This window comes from Bubalus bubalis, chromosome 6, assembly GCF_019923935.1.
Source record: "Bubalus bubalis isolate 160015118507 breed Murrah chromosome 6, NDDB_SH_1, whole genome shotgun sequence".
Lineage (NCBI taxonomy): Eukaryota > Metazoa > Chordata > Mammalia > Artiodactyla > Bovidae > Bubalus > Bubalus bubalis.
In genome coordinates this window covers 91,733,329-91,738,129 of record NC_059162.1, presented here as the reverse complement: position 1 = coordinate 91,738,129, position 4,801 = coordinate 91,733,329, and positions in this window count along the sequence as shown.

Sequence of the window (4,801 nt, the reverse complement as noted above, 5' to 3'; positions counted from 1 at the left end):
TTCCCTGTGGCTCAGCTGGTAAAGAATCGGCCTGCAATGCCAGAGACCTGGGTTTGATCCCTGGGTTGGGAAGATCCCTTGGAGAAGGGAAAGGCTACCCACTCCAGTATTCTGGCCTGAGAATTCCATGGACTGTATAGTCCATGGGGTCACAAAGAGTTGGACACGACTGAGTGACTTTCACTTTTACTTCACTTTCCCTGGGTTAAGAATATTCTCTCGAGAAGGAAATGGCAACTCACTCTAGAATTCTTGCCTGGCAAATCCCATGGAAAGAGGAGCCTAGTGGGCTATAGTTCGTGGGGTTGCAAAAGAGTTGGACACAACTGAGTGACCGAACAATGACAACAACTAGACCAGGGCACAGGGTAGGTGCTCACGATAGTTTCAAATGAAAGAATGGAAAGCTTGAAGGCATAGAAGGGCCCAGCTTACCCTGAGGTGGGAGAGAAGCAGTGAATGTTTTCAAGCCTCTAGTTTCTGAAGCACTTTGACGGCATATTTAATCTTATTTTTAAAAGTTCTCTAATTATAGAAATATTTCAAACACAGAAAAAGGTAGAACATTAATAAAGCAGACAACGGTGAACCCATCACCTAGGTTTACCAGATGAACACTTTGCTGTATTCATTTCAAGTATTTTTCTAGTGAAGTGATAGAGATAAAAGTCCCCACTTCATCCCACCTCTTTCTCTTCTTTCTGTCAAGAGGTCACCACTAGCCTTGAAATTGGTGAATCTCCTTCCTGAGCATTTGGTATTATTTTGTGCTTTAATTAAAAAAAAAAAAAAAGTTATTTGGCTGCACTGGGTCCTGGTTGCCACACACAGGATCTTCGATCTCCGCTGCAGCATGGGAGATCTTTTTAGTTGTGTGTGCAGGATCTTTAGTTGTGGCTTGTGGGATCTAGTTCCCTGATCAACGAACCCGGGCCCCCTGCATTGGGAGTTCACAGCCTTAGCCACTGGACCACAGGGAAGTCCCTATTTTGTGTTTTTAAACTGTTAAAATATGGGTATCTTATTCTACCTTTCCTTGTACAATTTGCTTTTCACTCTGTTTTTAGAATTTAGTCTATGTTGATACACATAAATCTAGTTCCCTCACTTTAGCTGCTGTATGGTTTTCCATTGTGTGTATCTACAAAGAACACTTCATTTCTCCATTTTCTTACTGATGAACATATTTTCATTCTTGAGGTTTCAAGCAGTGCAGCAGTGGATATCTTTATACACATCTCCTGTGCACCCGCATCACATACAACCTTTATAACAATTGCAGCACGTACCCCTGCATGACCTTGGAGGATTGTTTAATGTCTCAGAAGCCTAGTTTCCTCATCAGTATCCTGGGGTAATAAAATAGCACACATTTGGTGATGACTGCATGCTTCAGTGTAGGTGAAAAGCATTCTGCAACCCCTACAGGACTCCACATGTTAGTAAGGTAATGCTCAAAATCCTTCAAGCCAGGCTTCAACAGTACGTAAACCAAGAACTTCCACATGTACAAGCTGGATTTAGAAAAGGCAGGAGGAACCAGAGATCAAATTGCCAATATCCATGGATCATAGAAAAAGTAAGGGAATTCCAGAAAAACATCTACTTCTGCTTCATTGACTACACGAAAGCCTTTGACTGCGTGGATCACAACAAACTGTGGAAAATTCTTAAAGAGAAGGGAATACCAGACCACCTTACCTGCCTCTTGAGAAATCAATGTGCTAGTCAAGAAACAACAGCTGGAACCAGACATGGAACAAAGGACTGATTCAAAATTGTCAAAGGAGTACGTCAAGGCTTTATATTGTCACCCTGCTTATTTAACTTATATGCAGAGTACATCATAAGAAATGCAGGGCTGGATGAATCACAAGCTGGAATCAAGACTGCCAGGAGAAATACCAACAATCTCAGATATGCAGATGATACCACTCTAATGGCAGAAAGTGAAGAACTAAAGAGCCTCTGGATGAGGGTGAAAGAGGAGCATGAAAAACTAGCTTAAAAATTAACATTCAAAAAACTAAGATCATGGCATCTGGTCCCATCACTTAATGGCAAATGGAGAAAAAGTGGAAATGGTGACAAATTTTATTTTCTTGGGCTCCAAAATCACTGCAGATGGTGACTGCAGCCACAAAATTAAGACACTTACTCCTTGGAAGAAAAGCTATGACAAACCTAGACAGCATGCTAAAAAGCAGAGATGTCATGGTGCCGACAAAGGTCTGTATAGACAAAGCTATGGTTTTTCCGGTAGTCATGTATGCATGTTAAGAACTGGACCACAAAGAAGGCTGAGCACCAAAGAATTGATGCTTTTGAATTGTGGTGCTGGAGAAGACTCTTAAGAGTCACTTGGACTTCAAGAAGATCAAACCAGCTAATCCTATAGGAAATCAACCCTGGAAAGACTGATGCTGAGGATGAAGCTCCAAGCCTTTGGCCACCTGATGTGAAGAGCCAACTCATTGGAAAAGACCTTGATGCTGGGAAAGATCAAGGGCAGGAGGAGAAGGGGGCAACAGAGGATGAGACGGTTGGATGGCATCACCAACTCAATGGACATGAGTTTGAGCAAACTCCAGGAGAGAGTGAAGGACAGAGAAGCCTGGCGTGCTGTAGTCCATGGGATCACAAACAGTCAGACACGACTTAGTGACTGAACAACAACAGAGGACTCCATGAGTGTTAGCTGTTTATTATTCACATGTTTGATATCCAGGATGTACTGAGCACCCTTCCATCTGGGGACACAGCAAACAGGGATGGCTCCCAACGTGCTCACACGCAGGGGAGACAGTTTGATGAGTGCAGCAAGAGAAGAACGCGCAAGACTCTGCTCAGTAAGCTAGCCCAGGGTGCAGAGGCAGGTACGGCTTCAGAGAGGGTGTGACGCTAAACTCGGCCGTCTAAAGACAGGGAGGCAAAGTGAACGGAAGATGGGCGGATGGAAGGCTGGCTTGGGCAGAAGGAGCAGTAGATGTGAAGGGACTGAAGGGCGTAAGGGAACATAAGAGTTGGGGGTGGGGGAGTGGCAGCAAGATCAAATAAGCCCAGACAGGTAAGTAAATAAGTAAGTGAAAGTTGCTCAGTTGTGTCTGACTCTAAATTCTCCAGGCTAGAATAGTGCAGTGGGTCATCTTTCCCTCCTCCAGGGGATCTTCCCAACCCAGGGATCAAACCCAAGTCTCCCGAATTGCAGGTGGATTCTTTACCAGCTGAGCCACAAAGGAAACCCAAGAATACTGAAGTGGGTAGCCTATCCCTTCACCAGCAGACCTTCACAACCCAGGAATCAAACCGGGGTCTCCTGCATTGCAGGTGGATTCTTCACAGAGCTATCAGGGAAGCCCGGAGAGGTAAGCAGAGCCCAGACACCACACCCTGAGTAATAGGGAGCCACTGATGGATTTTAAGCAAGGGAGTGATAGATTCTGTGTGTTAGAAACAGTCTAGGTAAGCTCTGGAGAGCCGCTGTACATCACTGTACCTCCACTCAACGATGTCTCCTACACTTCAGGAGGTCCTCTCTGGTAGTCCAGAGGGTTAAGATACCATGCTTCTAATACAGGGCGCGTGGGTTTGATCCTTGGTCAGGGAACTAAGATCCCACATGCTGTGCAGTGTGGGCAAAATTTTTTAAAAATTAAAAAAGGGTCTGGTTGCAGTGTGGAAGGGGTATGGGGGAGAGGCAAGAGGCTGAAGACCGAGGATGGGAATGCTGCAGGGGTGCAGTAAAACACGACAAGGGCAGAACCAAGGCAGCCACTGATTTTGTCACATCACCCTGTGACAGCATTACCAGGACAGACGGGAGGAGGGGGTCAGCCGATGGGCACCTCATCGTGATTCAAAGAGGTCTGTGCTCACACACCCCAGTGAGTCTTTATCTTGGGCTCACTTATCAGCTTTCGAGGCACAGGACCCAGCCACCAGCTCTCAACTTCTGGATGATATGAGCCCTTCAGTATCATGGCAGCAAGGACGTGGCTGGGTCTTCACCAGTGTCCCAGGATAAGAAGCCCCACCAGCATCCAGACCACACAGATCCCACATGGAAGGAGGGGAAGGGGCGACACATCCTAAGACAAGAGGGGCCGTCGGCTATCACTGGGTGGTAATATCTACACATCAAATACCTAACATGGGACAAAGACAGACCTACAAGAACTGCCCCAGACCCCTCACTCCTTAGGTGGGGACCCCCGGCCATCTGTAACAATGGTGAGCGGCCTCCACCCTCAGCACACTGGTGTGTCTTAGCACCCCGCCCCCAGGCTAGCCTAGAGCCAGCCATTCTCTCTGCGCTCCATACTTTCCATTTGAGCACACTCATCTCTTTGAGAATTACAGCTTTAATTCCTGTCTTCCTTGTCATACTGTAAGCTCCATGAAGGAGCTTCCCAGAACTGCCCTCACCTTGCTCACTGCTCTCCCCTCAGTGCCTCAGAGTCTGGCTCCCAACTGGCCCTCCAGGAGTATTTGTGAGTAGACTCAATAGGACATACCAACTGAGGGAAAGGAAAAGGTGGATGAAGATGCCCGGACTGAGAGACCCTGAAAAAGGAAAAGTGCCTCGCTCGAGGCACAGCAGAGGCAGAATGAGGTCACAGTTCCTGTCGGGGACCTCGGCTGTTCAGAGAAGGGCCTTCTCCTTACCCTAGGCTGAAAAGAGGCTTTGCAACAGACCAGGATTCCCTGAAGCTCAGTCCATGGAAGGCTGGTCTCAAAATGTTCTCTAGTTTAAGAAGCCTGGGAAACCCTGGTTAAAATGAAAAATCTTTCTTCACCACTG